Source organism: Semicossyphus pulcher, unplaced genomic scaffold (assembly GCF_022749685.1).
Source record: "Semicossyphus pulcher isolate SPU_LCO1_2020_fin unplaced genomic scaffold, fSemPul1.0.p SCAF_5, whole genome shotgun sequence".
In the NCBI taxonomy this organism is placed as follows: Eukaryota; Metazoa; Chordata; class Actinopteri; order Labriformes; family Labridae; genus Semicossyphus; species Semicossyphus pulcher.
In genome coordinates, this window is record NW_027211726.1 from 9,404,380 (window position 1) to 9,426,835 (window position 22,456).

The window sequence follows — 22,456 nt, forward strand, 5'->3', positions numbered from 1 at the left end:
AGCATGTTTCCTTAATCTCTGCTGACATATCATGGTCATTTTTTGATAAATAACAGTAAATGAATTGTTCCTTTAAACACACTTTTGTCAGGCGTCCATGAGAAGCCCCTAGAGGCTGCTTTTCAAAATAAAATGTCACATCCTTTACTGGATGACCCAAGTTCAACCCCCCTAACATGAAGCATGGGGTCGGCCTTTGGGCCTGACAGCCTAATGGAGTAATGGAGACCGATAGGCTGATAACGCTAAGATAGCTCCCCCCATAAAGCATCATAACCACATCAACAACCTGATCCACAAAACCCAGACTGACACTATTAAAAACAATAAAAGTTCACAGTCACACGTTCTCTTTGGCTGCAGAATAAAGGAAAGAAAAGTCAATGTCGGCGACAGACGCATTCTTCACGTGTCAGAGGTTAAAAGGGAGTGCTTTGGGTCGAGGGCACATGCTTCCAATTAGGCCTCAAATAGGAAAGAGGAAACAGTTGATTTAGGAATATTACTGAAGAATGACTCTAATTAGACGAGAGACTAAGGGGCTGCTGGATGTGGGAAACACCGTCAGCGGCTAGACAGCATTAATCAGCTGCACCAACAGGGGCTCTAAAGGGCCGAATTCACTGGAAACCATCCGACTAGGGGGGTATTTGTTTATCAGCGCCCTCCTGATAAATCATACCTGTCGACAGGAGGACGATAAAGGTAAAGCAGATGGAAGAGACGGGATTGTATGAAAGGAACAAAGCTTCAGCCCGGCTTGTTGCTTTTTCCCCTCTGCAGCTGTAACCGCCGCGCTTTTGTCACCTCCAGCCGGCACAGCTGGAATGTGACCGTCAGACCGTCAATGGGCTCATTTGAAAGGCAAATACAGCTGAAGTGAACGTCGGTGTATCGCTCCACGCACAGCCTCGTGTTATGAGATTGTGACTCACTCGCTCTGAATATATCAGCGTGCTGCGTTATCAGTGTAGCGTTGGTCATGTGAGCTTTATTAGGCCGATTTTATCAACCAAAGCTGTTTTCATTCATTGGCTTGTTAGGATCAGACAGTTTGGAATGTTTCATACACATACAACATACAACATGATGCAATTACAGTATAATGTAATGATGGGATGGGCTGCACGGGGGTGCAGTGGTTAGTGCTGTTGCCTCTCAGTGAGAAGCTTCCTGGTTCTAGCCCCGTTTGTACAAAGGGGGCCTTTCTGTGCGGAGTTTGCATGTTCTCCCCGTGCATGACTGTTCGCCTTCATCTGAGCGTCGAATTTGTTTCTTTTTCTTTTCACTTCTTGTTGAAGTTGTATCTGTAGTCATCCATCTTTTCTTTGTTTGTTCAGCCATAGTAGATTACTGTTTACTCCCAACACTCGCAGAGCCCGGAAAAGCAGCCGCTTAGCTCCGCCTACCCTCTCTGGCAGACCAACCACTGCTGGCTGATGGAAAACGCCTCACTTGTGATTTGACGAATGTCGCCACAGACACCCATAATAATACTACGTACTACAAATGCAAAGGCTTTCATCAGTGGGCGATAGGTGTTAACTCATTTGGCGATAGATAGTGACATTTATTTAAATGAAAATCATTACTTTAAATACTTGATTCTGATTGGTTCTTTATGGCAGCCCGTGGTCTGTTATGTCATGATAACAGACTGTTGTTATGAAGAACAGACCGTTGCTAGGGATGCGGCTCTAATCAAACAGCCTGGAGGACTAACTGTAATCGTATTAATCCGGCGAAAGAAGTCCGGTAAATTTGACGTGGGTCTGTTTAAAGAGGGGAAAAAAAGAAGAGACAAAACAGCGGAGACAAAGCGATAAAGGTTCATTCCGCGATAACAACCTGCTCTCTATACATTATCATTTACTTATGACAACATTTCTCACTATTTTATAAAGCTTTACAACAAGACCATCAATTATTGGTGAAAATAATAAGTGATTAACCTCAACTAACTACAACAGCAAAATGCAGCCGACACAGTAATGCATTTGTATTAATATTATGATATATACTTACTTTTACTTACTAAGCTAGTTTGTAGTGTCCGTCCCTCGACCTTTAAAGTCGTATCACTTGTAGCTGAGTAGCTTTACAGCGAGGTGTCAGTACTTTATCCTGCTGTAACTCACTCAAGTAAAGGGTCTGAGTACTTCCTCCATCACTGCCTGCAGCACATTACGCTTAGATTTCCCTCAGTCACAAATCAAATCAGTCATCCTCATGATTTCCGTCTCTTCCTCCTGCTGCTGTAATACTAATCATCACTTTATCAATTCACTTTGATTATGCATTGCAGCGGCGGCTCCCCCGACGACCGCTTTGCTTTCAAACCAGCCGACTGAAACTAACTTCCATCGCATTTATATTCCGCCGCTGACTTAACCAGGTAGAGACCCACCTGAGATGACTCTTTGTAATTATACTGCAATTACCCAGCAGACTCGGCGAGCGGCTGGAAGAAGCAGCGTATTAGAACCATTATGGGGCTTTGACAGCTTCACTTAATTGATTGATGCACAGCGACTAACTGGTGATTACCATGCTGTGTGCTCACATGAATCATCTCGTATGAAAAAAAAAAAAAAAAGGAGAAGCTTTCAGCCGCACATCACGCTCCAGAGAGCACGAGCACGTGGCTCCAAAACTCACACGTATGGGAGGGTGTTAATGCGCCCGCAAATGTTACAATATCACCGCCGTGTGTGTGTGTAGTCGCGCAGGTGTGTCTGTGTGAATGTGCCGCTTCATTGTGTATGATTACCACCCAGGTTTCTGTCAGAACATTGTGTCTCTCCACTCGACTTCACACACCGACTATTTTATAAAAACCTGCAATTTTCTTTGCATTCCTTAAATAGTTTTTGTCTCGCAGGACTGAGTCCTCACAAGAGCGAGGAGCGAGAGAGCAGAGAGGAGGTGATTACACAGGATTACAAAGCACAGAGAAAATGGGTAATTATACATATGAAACAGGTCTGACACGGAGGAAGTGATACGGCTTTAGTCGTTGCCCTCCTGCTGCTGCTGTGCATGGGTTCGTTTATGAAGGAATGATTCATGATTATGGGGTCAAAGGTTATGAGATCACATGACGATGGAGGTGTTGTTGTGTGTCGACCGTTCGGCTGATTGTTGAGCTCAGGGTCATGTGATGAAGCGGTCAAAGTCATGCTGTAGCATTTGGACATATTAGGGAACACACTTGCTCGCTCTCTCGCTAAATGTTAGATGAGAAGCACTCATGTCTGTGTGTTGAATACGAAGCGTCAGGCAGAAGGGTGAGGGCTTTCTTAGTCCAAAGCCACAGTCAGGGGTAAGGGGTATCATGCTCATGCTCAGGCTTTTCTATGGTCACTGGCCGCCTTCTTCAGTCAGGTTGATACGTCATGAAGCGATGACAAAGAACGGGAGGAAACAAGGAGTTACTTCAAAACAATAATTTATTGTAACTAAACACAAAATGATGAAATTAACCAACATTATGAAGCGTGGGAGTCAGTAAGGTCAGTGGTTTTGAGGTGTGGGGTGTTGAGGTAAAGGAGCGTGGCCTAACGGGGAGCAGACAGTCCTCTCCATCTCCCGTCCAAGACAGAGTGAGGGGTGCTCAAGTAGGATTGGGAACACCGGGCCCGGGCGTTCCCAATCGTGACGACGCGACCACACCCATTGGCATCTGAAACACAGAGAGCAAACGGCCAACCAGCAACCACAAGGTGGGGTCGCCACAGATGTAATGAACAGCGGTAAAGAATATACAAAAGTGATTACAGCTAAAAGTAAACCTGCTGCTGCGAGTTAGGCTTGTTAGTAAGAGGTGCGTGCTGGCAGAAAGCTGCTGTTTATTTTCACAGTATATTGAAGAATTGCATTTAGGTTTTGCACTGTGCCGAAATGAAGGCTACATGGAAATCACTGAAGTTGTAAACCAATCAAATTCAATTTTATTGATTGATGATGTTCTGGGATAAATACCAACTCGCTTACAAAACAGCAACAAAACCGGCTCCCGCCTACCTGAACGCCCTCATCCAGGTCTGTGCTCCGTCCCGGCCATGCACTACGCTCCACCAATGAAAGGCGCCTGGTGCTCCCATCATAACAGGGCCCTAAGTCGCTAACTAGACTCTTCTCTTCAGTAGTACCCCGGTGGTGGAACGAGCAGAGTCCCTTTCACCTTTTAGAAAAAGCTAAAGACCCAGCTCTTTCATGAACACCTCTGACCTTAATGATAATGATGCTATTGATTATGATTACATCAAGAATGTTACTTAGGATATTCACGATGACGATGATGATATACTGACCTTGTTGATGTTGTTGATAATGATGCCTCTGTCCGCTTCCTGTCGGCACCAGTGTCCGATCGCACTTGAAGCTGTTTGTTGGCTCTTCCTGACTTCGTTCCCTCCTGTCTTGGTAGTTGTTTGTGTTCTATTAACTCTCAGATGTACGTCGCTTTGGACAAAAGCGTCTAAATAAAAGTGTAGCATTGTTGTAACACCCTTCAGGAGTTGGTTAGCTTAGCTTATCATAAAACAGGAAGCAGAAGGAAACAAAAACCATTTAACCCTTCTATCGCTGGGGATCATTTTTCTTGGCTCTTCCTAAAGTCTTCTTGTTACTTCTGTTTGCCCTGTGACCAACAGAGACTTTATAGTTCTTCTGTTTTGTGTGGCAGAGACAAACATTTGTTTACAGATTTAGTTTGGAAAGACACAGGGTAGCTGTGTCCCCCTGCTTCTAGCGTCTGTGCTAAGCTAAGCTAAACGTGTCCTGGTTTAGACATGATGTCCTCATCTAACTTTTTGCAGGACAACAAATAAGCCTCGGACTGATCCATCTAACCACCAGGACTTAATGCCAACAATAAAGTTTAACCGAGGTCACACTGCTTTAATGTGTATACACGCATGCATGAAAACAAACATACTGTGTTGTGGAAGGATAAAGCAAGAAGTCTTATAAATATTTATGATCTAAACCTCGAAGCCTGTCAGGACACAGTCAGATACAGTGGCATACAGTAAGGCGCCACATCCCCTCCATTCACGTGCACTTTGTCCTACATATTTGTATATTTCTCAGAAGACGCGGCTGCTCGGCCCTCAACTGCTTCCAGATGTGGAATGTCAGAGATAATCTGTCTTTGTGGATCTCAACGAGAGCCGGGTGTCCTGCAGAAGCTGAAGGTCCAGATCCGGCTGCCTGATAGCAGACATCCCACACGTGCTAAGGATAAGAGGTAATACACACCTGGACACACTCACAGAAGCACACACGCTTAGGCCCAAAGCCAGGTTATTTTCAAGTTAGATAACTGACCCCAGCACGGCGAAAGGAGTCAAAACTACAGACTTTTTACAACTATATTGTTTAAGGTTTACCATGAAAACTTTGGAGCAACAAAAGTTTTACTTGATGAAGTAAAATACAAACAAAAAACAGCAGACACTGTGGTGGGCCCGAATTTGTTCTTGATATACATGCATATGCAAGAAAACTCTTTATGTGTAGAGTGATTTATTCTGCAGAAACATAATTGAAAACACCGACATATTTATGAGACCAAAAATATGCAATATATATACAAATACTCATACGGGGACTTTCCCCTACACTACTTACCATTAAATATAAAGCCCTTTTCACACATGCACTCCTGACAAGTTGCAGAACATTTCAAGACAATCTGCCCCTGACATGTTCCAGAGACGCCCTTTCACACATGTCCCTCGCAGCAGGGGATTTTTAACTGTTGGACGTGGGGGGGGTTAAAACATGACGTAAAGAGTACGCTGCAGAAGAACCCGCAACTGGTAAACAATTTGGGCATCTGCCCCAATGACTGTATATAAAGATGGATGACGTGTCTCCATCTGCTCTCATTGTACGGAATTGATGCCAAAATAGCCACTGTGATGGGAGCTGCCATCTTGCGCTGGTGACATTATTTGGAGATCGGCGGGTGAAGCCGACGTAGCCACTTCCGCTAACCAAAACACACACTTAACTTACCGAACTCAGTGATTGTTTTAGTTACGTCTCCTCTCGCTGTTCTTCCTCAACTGCTTCCAGAACAGATCGGCTGCAGGAGCCATATTTGTCAACAGAGCTGTCAATCATCATTTTTACAGCATCAAATAACTCATTAAAAATAAACTTATCAGAAAAATGAACACTTGGACGTAAATCAGCATGATAAGAACTAACTATAATGACAGAAACCATGTTTGAGAAACATTTATTTGGCGTGTAATTTGATTTTATAGTTTGACTCATGTCCCATCTGTTAACATGGAGGAGGCGGGCTTTATGACCTGTACTGCAGCCAGTCAGCAGGGGGCGATAGTGATTTTTTGGCTTCACTTTCAGGGAGCTGTCATGTCAGCCATCTTTTTATACAGTCTATGGTCGGCCCTCACAGCCAGAATGTTTTCATCTATTCTAATTTGCAGACATGTTTGCTGTTGTCATCTTGTAAATGATCCTCCTTCTTCAACCTTAGACATTTATATTGATCCTGTTATGCGTCGCTTTTATGCTCGCTTATGTGTTGCATGATGTACAATGTTACAATGTTAAGCAGACGCTTTTGTCCAAAGCAACGCACATTAGCGACGAGTTAAAAGCCCTATGTAAACGTCATAACTCCGCCCACTCGCTCGCCGTGAATGTTCCTAACTATTACTTGCTGCTCATCGACTCGGCCCGACTTCTTACGACTTCTTTTGCTAAGAGGCTGAAAGGTAAAAGTCTGCATAATGTCGGGATGAATAATCCGGCTGTTTGCGTCCACACGTGCAGCCCACCCGGAGAATATCGGGTGAAAGAAGCTTAAGGCGTCTACACACACACACAATTGTTCATGGCGTTTGTTCACAACTATGACCTCATGCTTCTTTAATACCGATAAACATTCATGCTTCCTGCAAATGCTGTCAAGATGGTGGGTACGTTTTCAATTCTTTGTGGTTTTATTCTTTGATTTCTGATCATTCATCAGTTTCTCCGACTGTTTTCATCTATAGATTTGAAGGGCTGATGATAAACAGATGCTTATCGAGAGACAGAACAGATAGAGAACAACACGCTCGTTACCAACATGTCTCTGTGAGTTGCGGTTGCCAGTTCTGCTTGCCAATAAGCAAACATGTATAACGCGTAGCAACGCAAAGGAGGGATTTCTGCATGTTTAATGAAACTATTGACATTTGGTTTTCTGTTTTGATTTAGAAGGGGAAATATTCAGTATAGCGTTTCATTACAGCTGGGCTCCAGGACCTTTAGCTGGCCGCTCTCCCGCTGCCAACATAAACAACCGAGCCTGCACGCCCCGGTGCCAGGCATCACAGCAGCCCAACATGTACATGGCAACCGAACAGAGCGCAGACCGGGCACTCGGGCAACTCGTCATTCAATCCCAGTAAAGTTTTCCAGACTGGAAAAAAGTGTCCAAAATAATCATCACAGTTCAGAGGGAAAACTGAGCAAGAACTAACGAAAAAAAATCCCCTTTACAAACCAAAGAGAATTAATGTCATTACTGTACTTCTGGGTTATTTCTCTGGCTGCAAAAACAAAAGAGCGGCTTTGTCTGAGAGACAGAATTTCCCTGGCACCGCTGCAGCCATTACAAGGTTTGGCAGCATCATTCCTTTATGGACGACTTTTAGAGCAAGATACACATCCACAGAGGGTAAAACCAGTCGCCCAGACAGAGCCGAGCTGGACTCCATCCTAAAGTAGCGTCTTCAACACAGCCAGGCGGCATGAAAACACATCCGCGTCCTAAACCAACCTTTTTGCCTTTTTCATGTGAGGCTGCAGAAGTATGTTATTCGAGGGTTCTCTTGTGGTAGAGGAGGCAACGTGTCAATAAGACACCAGGTTGCGGATCATAAAGCATAACAAGCTCACATTTCTCCAAACAGTCTGCTCCTGCTTGGGGGAAAATGGAAGCCTTTTGAGAGGGGGAGAAAAATATTCTGTCAGATGTTGGATTCCAGACATCGCGGCTCATTGTTGTCTCTGCTACAGAGCGAGATCTGGGGCCCCCGTCTGCAAAGTCGCCTCAGAACATTAAAACTGTTTCTGCAGGGAAACTACTCAGAACTTTAACACAGTATGTATAGAGGAGATGAAAAAGCAGGAGTAAGTCTTTTCTCTGGTTGTTAATTTAACATTGTAGTTTTTATGTGCAGCTGACTGTTTGGTGAAACCAGTAAGTATTACTCGCTGATGCAAGGCCTGTAAAGCTTTCTGTTCTTGCACAGAATACAGTTAAATTATAACTGTGGAAGATTCAATGTTATCACTATTCTAACTGTAATATTATTCTCTAAATCAATCCGTCTTTGATTTCAGGCGGGGTTGGACAAAAGCAGGTTCTGAAAGTCAGTTGTTGCTGGCTGGTTCTATCCGCTGTAAATAGCTAGCTATTTAAGCTAACGTTAGCTACATTAAAAATGCTGCAAGACACTGAAATAAACATGTAGCGTCCTTGTTCTTGAGCAAAGATGCAAGCCAAGGATATAATCAGACTGTTAGCCCTGTGGAGCTGCTTTCATTACTTGAATTAAAGCTTGGCTACAGTAAGTAAGCTAGTTAGCAGGATATGCTAACTATCGAAACTCATAGAGCAGATTAACACGAGCCTCAGAACCAGACAAACTTGCAAGCTTATGTTTTCATTTATTTTACACTTTTATTTTTGTGTTTTTTAATTTTTGAAAATCTAAAGACGCCAAACTCCAAATTATTACAGAATGAAGGCTGACAGACCTGTCATGAGTCCTGATCGTTTTAAAACAAACGAAAAAAATGCTGCAAGACACTGTGTCCCCATCCCGGGGCTGCAGCCTTCAAAGGAGGCGGTCCATGGAGGAGATGTCATTCATAGCCTGTGCAGAACGTTAAAGCCGAACTGAAATGAGACTGTCTGGTCTACCCTTGCGTCAACAAATGCCTCTCCTGTCGCCTAGCAACAGGTAGCTAGCGCCCTAACTAGCTAGCATAACTAAGTTATCCTATTATTTTAAAGATAATTTGAAAAGTGTGTTCCTCTGCCGTTTAAAAGTCCGCCATTTCGTTTCGTTTTTTTGTTGTTTTGATTCAGGAGCGCCATCGAGGCATTTTTGTAAACAACCAAGATGGCTGCCGCTGATGTGAAATGTTCTCAATCTGCTCTCAGGTCCATATTAAACAAACTGGATAACTGTGGGCTTCCAAATCATGTCTTGCAAATCATCTCTTTATAAAGTAGAACTAGCTATATGAATTGAATGTTGGGAACTAGCTTAGCTTAACTAGCCTAGCTGCCTAGCGCTTTGACACACATTGGCTGTAGGTCTATTCAAGAGGGATTTTGGTCTCCCCCTCATGATAACACCCGTCTTCTTTCACTCTTGTGTTTTTTGCTTTTGAAAATCTAAAGTCACACCACTCCCCAAACTCTTACAGAATTTGAAACATGTGGAGAAATCAAAACTTTGACAACTTTGACCTACAGTTCTTAGGCAATGATTGGACCATTTCCGGTCGGGGTGGGGGTTTAGCAAGCAGCAGTTGTAGCAATCTGTATTCGGCATGAATTTATCTTGTTTTCATCTCATCATCAGTTAACCTTTTCCTACTTTTCTATATTTTTCAGGCTGTCTTTTCCTTTTCCCTTTCATCTTCCCGCCCAGCCTCCGTTACCTCTCTTACAACCCCTGTCCCCAATCGTCCCTGAACTCTCGTCTAACTTTCTTCATTTCTCGCCTTATTTCTCGCTATTTCAACAGGTTCTTCATGTGTCTGATCGTTTCTCGTCTGTTCTCATCTGATCGCCGGCCCTCCTCTCTGCACCCTCGCCTCCTTCCTCTCCTCTCACAGAGATGTGAGGAGCGCTGGCCTGCGTTCTGGCCTAGAAACAAGCGGTTGCCTTGTGAGGCTCTGTTTGCTCTGCGAGGTGTTTTCTCACATAGCAGCGTTTCACGGCCTGGCCTGGCAGATCACACCTCTGTGTGTACGCTGTGTGTGTGTGTGTGTGTGTGTGTGTGTGTGTGTGTGTGTGTGTCGGGAATACTCGGCATGAAGTTCTCCAAGCTTGTTTATTCATCTAAAGTTTGTGCACATTCTTCACTGTGTCGATGAAGCATTTGTGTGTGTTGTGCAGCTTTCTTATTCAGCGTGTGTGTGAGCATGTGTTTACAGTGCTCAGTTGTGTATGTATGGAAGGAGAGTTGCCCCCGGGGTTGTGCGTACCTAAAGCTTTGCTCTCCGGGTAACTAATGAACCCAGGCATGCGTGCCTTCCTGTTTTCTTTATCAACAAACATTTAAGGGAAATCAGCAGGTCTTTACAGGGCTTTATTAGAACTGCTGAGCAGAAAAACACCTTCTTCCTCAAGTGCTCGCATGAAAATGAGGAGAAAATGTTCAGGAAAATAAACAACTGAGATAATATCTGATGCTTGATACATTTATATATGAACTTTTAAGACCAGCTCCAGTCATGTTTTAAGACTCATAAAATGCTCTGCTTCAAATAATAAATTGAATCTGATATGTTTTTTAATGCAAAATTTAATTGCCTTGTAAAAATCCTCCCAAAGCATCTCCTCTTTCTCCCTCATTAAAAATTCCCCAATCTGCATAGGCCCCGCCCACTATGCACATTTCCAGCCGCCCCGTCTGTTGCAAAAACAAAACACGTCTCTGCCACGGCTAGCTTGAAATGTAGTAATTAGTAGTAGTAACGTTAGCATTAGTAGTCAGCTGGCTCACGCATCGCCGAAGTGGTTGCCATAGGTTGCACATAATCATACGCATAGTGTCAACCTGTCCGGGATTGGCTCCTAAGGTTTGTGACATCACAAACCTTTCAATCTGAAAACGTGTTGTTCAGCCTGTCCTTGGTACACTGCAGTTTAAAAGCAGACAGGCCCAGCCATGGAGATGACTGCTGATGTTGTCCCTGATATGTCTTGTAGCACATGAAGAACACCACATGGAGATGTTTACAAGGTTAAACACTTGGTTTTCACTGGAGGGGGTCTTTAACTGTAAATGATCATTTCAAAAAGGGGCCTTCTAAATAGACTGCTTGAAGTTGATACATTTATTTATGAACATTTAAAGTTGTTTCGTCTCTTTCTTACAGACTTAGCATTCAGAGAAGTCAGAAAGCTGCTGCTTTCATTCTTGATAAAAACGTTAGAAATGTTACGTAGCACAAATGTTAGAAGAATCATCCGAGTGGAGTTAAAGTTAATGCAGAGGATTCGACCTGTTTAAACATAATGCATTACACTTTCCACATGCACGATCGGAGCCAACAGCAGACGGCTGCCAGAAATGTTCCATACCTGCAGAACTCGCACATTGTTCCAGCTCTTGTTTTGTAAAGGGGTTTTTTAAGGGGGGATTTTTCCTCATCCAAATCACAGTCTGAGGTTAGAGGTTGTTAGCCGTGACGATGTAATGGCCTGTGAGGAATTTTTGGGATTTGTGATATTAGACCATATATGTTCCTCAGTTTCGCTCACTTCATTGGATTACCTCTTACATTCACATTAAAGAGCTGCAAGTAAAAAAAAAAAAACGCTGCTATCGTCCCCTCAGCATCTCCACGTGAGCATGCAGGATCTGAGTGCCTTGCTCGGCAGCATCTCAGGAGACGTCGGGAATCAATCTTCATCTCATCGCACCCCCCCGAGCTTCATTTGAAGACGTAAAAATCCATTAAAAGTATGACTGATTAAAATGTAACATGGAGGTCTCATGTTTAATGGATTCGCTGCAGCGTGCTCGTATTAACAAACACAGTGAAATGTATTCTCGGTCTGTTTAGACACAGGTGATAGTTTTTCTTCCTCTTCTGTCCAAAGTATTTTTTCATTTCATGTTTTTCTCGCAGCAGCTGTGATATTGATTTGGTCCTTTTTGCCGGCCTGAGACCACGCTGAAGGTCATGCATATTGATTTTGCCTCAAACTGTTGCCACCAGGGGACTGAGCAGCGCCCCCGATAAAGACATTTATACACTCTGCTCATTTAAAATGCACAATTGTGCTGTAAACCGCTGACTGCACCTGAGCTGGGGAATTCTGATAGAAAGTCTGAAGTTGAGACGTAGTACGAACGTGGTGGAGAATAGTTAGGAAATGTTTATGTGTATCCAGCGTCTGCTGTGGGGCGGCTGTGGCTCGGTGGAAGAGTCGGTTGGAAGGTTGGCGGTTTGATCCCCAGCTCCTGCAGTCTACATGTCCTTGGAAAAGACCCTGTTCTTGAAGGCATAACGATCAGAGCATGAAGGAGCGTGAATGGTTAAGTGATTGGAGACACTTTGCGTAGCGGCCTCTGCCATGAGTTTGTGAATGTGTGTGTGAAAGGGTGAATGTGACATGTAGTGTTAAAGCGCCCTAAGTGGTCTGAAGACGAGAAAAGTGCTGTATAAGTGCAGTCCATTTATATAGCAGTAACCCTATGTGGCAATAAAGGCCACTCCGAGGCTGCGACATACACTGACAGGAAGTCTGATTAGGGATGGGACAAAATACCGATACAGCAATATATCATCGTCCTGACTTGTGCAATACAATTATCAATATGCTGGCGCCAAATATCGCTGTTTTAACTTACACATATACAGCGCTCTATACAGATTTCCCTGCGACTTGACTCACCGCGTCACTGCGCATGACTCCTCGTGGTGGCACTTAAGACATGAATGAGGGTAACGCAGGGGCGGATCCATACCATATAGACTGGGGTGGCCCAACTGGGGCACTTAGCTAGCTTGAAATGTAGTAATTAGTAGTAGTCTCGTTAACGTTAGTAGTCAGTAGTGAGTTAGCAAAAATTACAATGACGGTTACAGCTGGCTGGCGCATCGCCTAAGTGGTTGCCATAGGTTGAACATAATCATACGCATAGCGTCACCCCGTCCTTAAGTTTGTGACATCACAAACCTTTCAATCTGAAAACGTGTTGTTCAGCCTGTCCTTGGTACACTGCAGGGCACTGACTTTAATTAACCCTTCCTTCTAAGCTTGATTCTTTAAGGACTCAAACAGAAGATGTGTGGTAAGAGTAACAATTTAAAGCATGCAATTTAATGTGCCACATTGAAATGGAAAGAAAGCTACTCGCAGCCTGTTGCCACACAGCCAAACTAGCCAATCCTAGTTTAGGATTTTGGGGTGGCCAATCAGATTTCAAGGGGGGCCCAGGCCACCCCTCTGGATCCGCCCCTGGGGTAACGTGAATGGAAATGAATTGGCCAAAGAAGAAGTTATCGTGATGCGAAGAAGTTATCAGTTATCGCAGAATCGCTGTATCGTGATATTATCGTTATCGTGGGCAACGTATCAGGCATTGTATCGTGAGTAACCCATCAATTCCTGCCCCTAAGTCTGACCAACCTGTAGTCCTTTTTTCTGTGTTTATCACACCTGTCTATTCGACATTCCCGGCCTCTCCCGAGACGTCTGAGGCGATGTTTTCCCATTCCCAGGCTCGACTCAAGCTCAGGACATGAATCACTGAGGGACGGCATTATCCCCCAGATAAACTCCAGAGTGGAAGGCATCTTAATTTTGCTGCTCTCCACCAACAACAAAAATACACTTAGTGTCAAAACAGTCTCCACTAACACGGCTCAAACCTCACTTATTGAGGATGACATCGTCCTTAATTACATCATTGTAATCCTTGATGATATTCGCACCAGAATACTAAAAATCACAGCTTCTCATTCCTGACGTCCCCTCAACAACCCTCTGATTTCTATCGCTGCAGCCGTTCGGCAAATAGAAAAAAAGATGAAAACTCTTATGCAACTTGAATTTCAGCTCTTCAGCACCATGACCTCCCTCTTCTCCTCTCTCGTACCCACAGAGAACGGCTGGTTAGAACCAGACAAAGAGGAATTTCAGCGCTGTGGCCAAACATCAGGGACCGGAGCAGAGATCACATTGCGTGTAGATGTAGTTTTTGAGCTCGCACTGACACCAGCCTCACGCTGACTGCAGGCTCTCACAGGATTGGCCAACAGTAAGTGCTTATGCAACAAGCAAGGACAGAAAACTTTGAGCAGGACTCTCTGGATTTACCGGTGAAGTCAGTGGGGCCTCAGAGCTGCTTTTCATACAAGGACAAATTCAGAACTTATTTAACAACTCTAAAAAGTGAGTTCCCACTTAGTCGAGGACGAAACCAAAATCTGAGTCCGTCTCTGCACTCATCAACACACACAACAACATACAGCACAAGTTCCCATTTTAGAAACCGCTGCCCACATATTTTCCTTTGCCCTTTCTCCCACAACCTGCACCTCTGTTTTCTGTCTCACACTCTGTCAAGCTCTCGCCCTCAGACCTCTCTCTCTCCTTCACGAAAAACACAGCTCATATACAGGACTTTTCCTGTACTCCGCTCCCCTTCCCAGCAGAGCGATGCCGCTTTGCTTTTTATGAGATACCAGAGTCGGGGCTTGCGGCAGGATGACTGACCGGCTTGTAGAGAGGACAGAGGCACCATTTTGTGCCCCGCCGCCTCTCTGAATCCCTTTTAAAATATTCATTCATAAACTCCTGGAGCCTTTTACTCCACATCAAACATTAGACCCACAGGAGAGGCAGTGAGCTGATGCGCCCAGAGAGGAAAACACAAACACAGGGTAAACAGGAGCACGGCTGGAGACCTAAATTAATCTAAATATTAATGCGCTAAATATACTCTCATATATTCATTGTGTTTTTAGGGAAATGATTTGGACCGAAAATTGAGTCAACAGGATTTCAATTTGGGAAAATATGCAAAAGCTGTTAAAGCGGCTTCCTCATTTAGCCGAGCAGCTGTCTCTGTGAAATCATCGCAAACAATTAAGTTTTTTTTCCATCCTTTAGATGAAATACAAATACATTTCCCAAGTGCATCAAGAAATCACTGAAAAGGAATTAAATAAGCCGATGAGACATCATATTTTCCTCATATGGATTGGGTTGTAAATCCATCTTTTAGTTTGTTAGAATAGTTCCCTTCATAGTTCTTCTCAAACTAGAGATTATATAAAAACGAGTTGCACCATTAATACGTTACAAATCTGTGAGCTGGTAAGCCAGTGACCTATATGTAGTGCTCTACAATTAAACGCAATCAAATAGACAAGTAGCATCACAAATGGCAGCATAACTTCCAACAGGACTCAAAACCTAGCATGTGGCCGACCGCATCAGGTCAGTGTGCGCTTTTGTGGGCAATGCGTTACAAGGACTGTCCTTATGAGGCCGATGACAACGTGTTTGAAAGCAGCCCGCCTACTCCCCGAACAAAGTATCCAGAGCTGTATAGACAGAGAGTCGCGTCAGTGGAGGTCCGACATGCTCCATGATCCGCCATTGCGATGTCGCGACTCTCTCTCTCTCTATGGCTCTGAAAGTACCGTCACTCACTCACTCAGTCATATACAGACCCGTGTGCAGGGCTGACCCCGACGGTCAGCCAAAAAGTACAATTAAATTCTTATTTATATTTAACAACTGATAGTTTATCAATGTAAATGTTACTTTTATTTATATACACACATTAAGAAATGTGTGTGTGGTTGCTTTGAAGTGTAGAATGAGCGGGAAAATCTGAGTAGGCTATGCTAACCAAGCTAGCCTTACTAGGTGAATGTTTCATTTTCAGTGATTTTTGTTTGATCCATTTCACAGGATTTAAAACACTGAATTTTATCCAGAGGCATGTAAGATGTGCCAACCATAGTTCGTATTTCCTTTTTAGCCACACTATTTACAGCTATGTTAGCAAGCCGTTAATTGGTTACGTTAGCTAGCAACCGTTTTACCTGGCACGTGCTGATTAGCGTATTCATATTTAGTTGCAACTAATCTCTACCTAAGAGCGAGTTTGCGTTGTAGCTTTGTAGGCGCTTGTAGCTTTTTAAGAGCCTTTCCCCCAGCTGTTGTCTCTATGCTAAGCTAATTAAAGCAGCTGCTGGCTGTAGCTGATATTTTATCGTTGAGTGGTTACAATCTTCTCACCAAACTCTCAGCATGACAGCCATAAAGTGCATTATTAAATCTCTCTAACTAGCTGATGCAGCTCCTGGTAATCATCATAAGCGACCAGTTGCGTGTAATTTTCCTTGTATGCACTGAACTCTGTCTGTGCAGCCATTTGTGCTTTTCTGCAGTCGACAAGTTCAGCTAGATGACAAGCAATGTAAGAGTTACAACACAAACACGCTGCTATCTTTCTACGCAGTGCTGCTGTAATCTTTTCTTACCCTCGTCTCCCCACAAAAGACGCCTCTTTACAGAAGCCTCTCTGACATCTTGAACGTCGCCCAAACTAACTCTCTGCTCAGCTGTGTAAGTGCAGAGTGCCGGGGCGGCAGTATGATCCCCTCACACACACAATTACAATTTCTGTCCTGAGTGTCACAACTAATAGACCCGGGCATGACAGATGTATGAGTGTGAGAGCGGGCCAGACGGAGAAAAGAAAGGAAATGGAGAGGAAATCAGGACTGATTGTGATTAAAGCGAGGCCAAAGATGAAAGGGAGAAATGCATGAGTGTAGGAGGGGAGCACAGTAGGGGGGCAGTTTACGTGACTGGTCCGTCATGGTTGCCATTCTCAAGTCAATTTAGCAATGATCTTAAATCTTTTTCTTTATTTCTAAGCAATAAAGTGTAGGTGTGCAATGGCTTGTGTATACAGATAAGTGTTAAGTAAGGTACCCAGGCGATGGAGATTTGTTTGGAAGGGCGGGGGCGGTGAAAAAAAGTGGGATTGAGCTTCTGTAAAACGTAGTTTTCGTGTTTTTCACACTTCCATGTTCCTGAAAGCACCTTGGCCTATTTTTTATCCACGGCGTCAACACAGTTTGTCACGGCAGGGGCACTAAACATGCAGGCTGCCAAAACATCCCATTCTGGATGGGGTGTTAGATGGCTCCCACCCTCCTCTCCCCTCTCTTCCCCAACCCGTCCTCCTTCCGCCTCCCCCCTCCCTCCCTCCTGCAGACGCCATAAATCACCCGATGTCTCCTCGAGGTTGACCTGCTGATGAACCACTCGCTTTTTAAAAAGTCATTTAAATCGCTAAAGCGGAGGCCACACACGCATCCGCTAGGTCAGGAGTTTAATATTTAATCATAACTTACTTCTGTAATTCTACAGCTACTTGGAGTGCAGTCGCAGAAAATAAGAAGCACATAAAAGTTGAAGTCTGGCAACAGCAAAAGCAAAGTAGGTTAACTCGTGTTTGCTCAAAGACCTGGGGTTTATATTTCAATCAAAGGTCATGTAATCAATATCACACTGGAGGGCGTGCTGTTGTACTGAATATCAGCACGGCTGCGATTCCCAATATCGTTACAGGCATGCTGATATTCAGTATAACGGAACATTCTGGAGTGTGATACTGCTTTTATACAAAAGTTCTGCATGTGGCAACTAGTAGTAAACAATATACAACTATATATAATAATAGACATTAATTAACATTATTAAGAATGCCTAAAGCGATGTGATACACACAATGAAAAGTCCCAGTGCTGTTATACTCTGTATCAGCACGAATGGAAAGTCTCTTGTCCAATCAAATTGCTCGGTTGGAACTAACTTTTGTACAATTGCTATTCTTGATTATGAAGATCTCATCAAGCGCGACTGTTAATCAGTTTTTGTTTTGATACAGTTCCCTTTGACTGAGTATTAAATTCAGACTGATATATAATTGGGATGTTCAGGTGGGTCACTGAGAGAAGAGTTCGAAACAACAGTAAGTGAAAGTTAGAAAAATAGACCCAGCAAGGGAGGCGTGTAGGGAAGCAAACACTGAGAAAGAACAAGCGAGGAAAAAGAGAAGAAACAGAAAACCAGGGGAGTTTAAAAGCAGACAAAAGCGTCCTGTGGCGAGGCCTGCAGGAAATGAAGGCAACAGTCTTTGAGAAATGAGAAAAGCAGCTGTGGGGCCGCAGTCCTCTGCTCCCACAATCTGCGAGGCCTCTAAGGGCGACAGCGACTCACATCACATGGCTAATGAGTAAAACCAGAAAATGACACTATAGCTGGTGACAGACTGTAATTAAGTGCTAATTAGACTCTGAGTCTTGCATTTGCAACAAGTGCTATAAAGTGCTGATAAAAGCTGTAGAAAATCAACATTCCAAGTGTTGCTTTTATTTTCACATAAATATAAACACATACAGTTTTTCCATTACTGGAAAGCAAAGAAAAAAAAAGGTCCAATAAAACACTTTGTTTTTTTATGTCACTTCCTTATTTTTTTAAGTGTAGCAAGTTAAAATCCAGCGTGCAAGGCCTGCAGTACAAGCTAGCTAGCTAATTAGCATCTCATGCGTTAAAAGTTCTCGCCACTCTACCCGATGTTCTCCTGGAGGTTTTGAAGTGTGATTAAAGTTCAAGATCTGCCCGCCCACTTAAAAAAGAGCAGAGGGGAAGATTTGCTTTTTCACCAGCACGTTTTTTAAGAAATGTAACCAGCTAGCGTTACCGTTAGCCTGATGTGTCACAGCATTTGGCGGTGTGGATTGTCGCTGTGTTTGAAAGCTGAGGGGGAAGGGGTTTGACGGAGGTAAACAAATTGCGATACTGTCCGCTATAAACACCAATCTATGTCCTCGACGTGTCCCTCCATTGTTAAGCATTGTGTTTTTAACAGGAAACATTTCGTTGATACTTAAAGAATTGCGAGGTGCACATTGTGACAGCTTTTAAAACAGAGGCTTATAAATGTTGAAATAAAATATATCAGTGTAGAGGAAAACAGACATGCATTGCCGGCCGGGATAATTGGATTATTAGACTTTGAAGCAGCAAATCCTACTTTAAGAGTTTTCATAGATCTCATTCTGAGGTAACCACTTATGTAAATGTTATCAGACCGGATCCTGCTTCCCGTCTCTAGTGTAAAGCTAGTTGATTTTCCTCCCTTGATAGAAAATGTCTACAATCCAAAGAGGATTAAAAACCTTGTTTGTAGCATAAAACACAAAGAGAAAAAAAGTGCCACACAGAAGTCCCAACAAAGAGCACAGAGGAGTGTGAGGGATGGTCGGGCCCCTTTCAGTCGAGGATGAGCCCACACAGATGGGCTGGGACAGAGGGAGCACTGATTAATGATTAATCTACCTTGGCCACAACAGAAAAGATGCAAACACGGCCCAGGAGGAGAGCCACTTCAAACTCTGACAGAGAAAGGAGACACACGGGCAAGTATGGCATCATTCAGCGCGCTCACTGGACCCTGTGCACATTGTGTCCTTAAGTGATGGACCAGTGAAAGAGAGAGCTATTTAAGGCCTCATAGAGAGCCGGTGGGTGGATGTGTGTGTGTGTGTTTTTGTGTGATGGAGATTTAGAAAGAATGAGGCTTATGGGAAAACACACTACAAAGGAAGAGCTGCCTTTTTGTAATTCACTTTTAATGGGTTTTAGAATCACACTGCACTGAGGTGTTAATTATCAAAGGCTGCATTGATTGACAGGCAGTAAATGAGACAATTGCTCAATACACTCAACAGATATAATGAGACAATGGTGATGTTACCATAGCTCCCTAAGTCTCTGTACTGTCTGACTGTTACATTAAGTTGGGACGATTCCACGTGTTGTCATTTTCATGCTATGCTCATGTTTTATTATCTTTTACCTTCTGGAGTTAAAAAAAAACACTGCAGGTGTAACGTTAGCTTCGCTGGTCAGCAGAAAAACAAGACCGAGCTACGAACCAGCTAAATGGTTTGCTGAACAAAAGCATGTAATAAAGTGCACGCAGAGGACAGCAGGTACATCACCTGTGACGTTGATTCAAACCACACCCACCTAATGGAATAAAATAAGTCGGCAAGTGCTGTAACGTGAAGAAAATGTCTGCAGCTAGCTAAAAAAGTACGGTGTTAGCATGTCCAAGGATTATTTTAGGGCCTATGTCTACGGTGGCCAACAAGGGCAATCACGCTGCAACGATTTCCAGTCAGAAAAAAATGGCAATTCAAAAGCAAAAGACCAAAACAAACTCAACAATAGAAACGTGCTGCAAATGGAAAAAACTTGCATAGTTTCTGAATTCGCCCGTTTCTTCTAATGGAAATTGTTTGGGCCGTTGCAGCGCGATTTCCCTCGTCAGCCAGCGTATACATCTGCTATAGACCAGGCCAAGCCTGAGGTGAAACACTGATCTTCATCTATCAGTCAGATAGTTGTAAATATCAAAGTAGGTTAACCTCCTAAGACCCTGCGTCCTCATACGGGGACATTACATTTTGGCTTCACAGCACCATAATATTTAATCCTGCGAAACTTAGACCCGTTGGTCTCATTCATGGACACTTTGTCCTCCACCCTGTGGTCACAAAAGCCAATTACACTGATCAGTGTACATTCAAGATGGCCGTGATCCTGACCAAAATGTGTTACAGTCGGTCTCTACAGAAAACTCAACCAGGTACAAAACTTCTTCTTTTATGATTGAAACTTGTTTGTTTAATGCGTATTAACAGTTGTAGCTTGATATGGCAGACAAATTTGACTAATTTTATCAATAGCAACAAGCTACAACACCGTTACGACAAGGTATTCACAAGAGGACATTGGGACTTTTTCAATGTAACACAAAGACAATTCTTAGGTTTCATACTTATTAGGTCCTATTAATCCCCAAATGATGCATACTAAACAAAAGCTCGGGTCTCAGGAGGTTAAGTTCTGGCAAAACATGAGATAACTTATTCAGGAAGAACATGGTACACAGAATGGACACTGGAGACAGACTAACAATACTGAGTTTGTTATATCTTTCTCTCTATGGCAGACATATACGGTGGCTGACAGGGGCAATCGCGCTGCAAAACAACGTAAAGTCCAAAACAAATGCAACAATAGAAACGTGCTGCAAAAAGCCAAGATGGCATAATTTCTGTATTTGCAGCACAATTCTATCGTTGCATTTGCCCGTTTCTTCGAATGGAAATCATTTGGGCCGTTGCTGCGTGATTGCCTTCGCCTGCCACCGTGTACGTCTGCCATAGAGAAAAAGATATTACAGCAAACTCAATATTGTTAATCTATTTTTAGTGTCCATTCTGTGAACCTTGTTTTTCTTGAATGAAGATCTCATGTGTTGCCACAACTACTCTGATATTTACAACTATCTGAATGATGAACGAGGTAACCTAAGAGGTTCAGCATTTCACCGCAGGCCTTGCGTAGCTGAGCTTCGACCTCTGCAGTTTGGCTGGCCAAATTACTGAGAGTCAGGATCCTAGAGTTTTCCCATCATGCCTTTCTTATTGCCTTATCCACTCTCATCTTAAAGGCTCAGGTTTTCTGTTCGGTGCATGGCATCGGCATATGCAGGAAGCTTTGTCATGGATTGGTACATTGATACGAAAGAACACGCTCCAGTCCTGATGCATTGTTCGTGTTTAAAGATGTTTCACAGTGAAACTGCAGTCCTGTTCTTGTTACAGTTTTAGATTTGCAAATAACAAAAAAAGGCCGTGCTGCTTTTCCCCCTGAAAGAGTGAAATCCAAAGAGCCTGAAGCAGTAAGATGGAGGTGAAGGTTCCTACGTCAGTAGCAGAATAATGAAGCCACTATGGATTTTTCTTGTTGCTGCTTCAGTATCATTCATCTGAGTTTGCCCGAGCAGAGCTCAGGTGATTACTTCTCCAGGAGATGGACGAATACTGAGAGCAGATCATGATGTGCCTGTGCAATAAAACCTGCAGAGAAAGGAGCCTCGGCGAGCGCGCAGCAGTGGGGATATGAGAGAGTCCTGTGTGTGTGTGTGTGTGTGTGTGTGTGTGTGTGTGTGTGTGTGTGTGTGAATATGGGGCACGTGTACATGTGTGTGTGTTTGTTTGTCAGCTTTCATATACCAGATTAGAATCAAAACAGAAAGACATTCAAAATGAAGCAGAGAGGATGAGACTCCAGCCGGCGCTCGTGCTTTGACGGACTGTCAAAACACTTTTGCTGAGATTACCCACCTGTCACAGGAACGCCGTCGTGGACGTTATACAACACCGATAACACAATAGGACTCCTGTTATGAAAAAAAAAACAAGAAATCACTATTATTTAGCTCCGTGTCTGCGTCGTCGCTGCACCTGCCAAAGCGAGCTCAGCCCTCCGTGCGCGGCCCTGTCAGGACAGGCAGCAGCTGAGCCTCTCTCTGCTTACCTGCCTGCATCCCAACAATCTATTTATGCTGATTTATTACACCTTTTCACCATTTATTAGATCAACCCCCGGCTCTCAAAATATTACCGCAGCTCTGTCTCCGTCCTCCTCTCCCTTTCCATCTGTTCTCACCGGTGGCTTTTGATCAAACGGAAGAGAAATCTGCTCAAACTAATATGCCCGCTCTGCCGGCCCAGCGTGGAGAGTGCCAGACGCCAGCATCTCAACCCTCTGTCATGTGGG